This window comes from Cucurbita moschata, unplaced genomic scaffold, assembly GCF_002738365.1.
Source record: "Cucurbita moschata cultivar Rifu unplaced genomic scaffold, Cmos_1.0 Cmo_Scf00014, whole genome shotgun sequence".
Lineage (NCBI taxonomy): Eukaryota > Viridiplantae > Streptophyta > Magnoliopsida > Cucurbitales > Cucurbitaceae > Cucurbita > Cucurbita moschata.
The window spans coordinates 923,787-924,437 of NW_019268530.1; positions in this window are offsets into that span (position 1 = coordinate 923,787).

The window sequence follows — 651 nt, forward strand, 5'->3', positions numbered from 1 at the left end:
TTTTTTTTTTTTTTTTTTCCTTTAAAATATTTTCATATTTTGAAAAATAAAAACAAATCTTTATATATATATATATATATATATCGTGTGTTTTTACTAATATGAAGTATATCGACAATATATCGTTTAAATACTTTCTAAAAATTTATCATGTTTTCTTCATTTTCTCATGTTTTACTACTTATGTGATGTCCCATGTTGGTTGGGGAGGAGAACAAATCACCCTTCATAAAGGTGTGGAAACCTTCAGACGCGTTTTAATGCCTTAAGGGAGAGCCCAAAAGGAAAAGCCCCAAGAGGACAATATCTGCTAGCCATAGATCTGGATCGTTACAAACGATATCAAAGCCAAACACCGGACGATGTATCAGCCTTCTCGCTGTTCTCCGAAGGGGGGTAGACACGAGACTGTGTGCCAATAAAGACGCTGGGTCTCGAAGGCAGTGTACCAGTAAGGATGCTGGGTCTCGAAAGGGGGTGGGTTGTGATGTCCCACATTGGTTGGGGAGGAGAACAAATCACCTCTTATTCTCCTAACAGACAAGTTTTAAAGCCTTGAAGGAGAGCCCAAACCTAAAGAGAACCGTGTTTATTTTTAATACTTCATTCTTATCTTATGATATAAGGTGAAGAAAATGAGTGTTAGAGGCA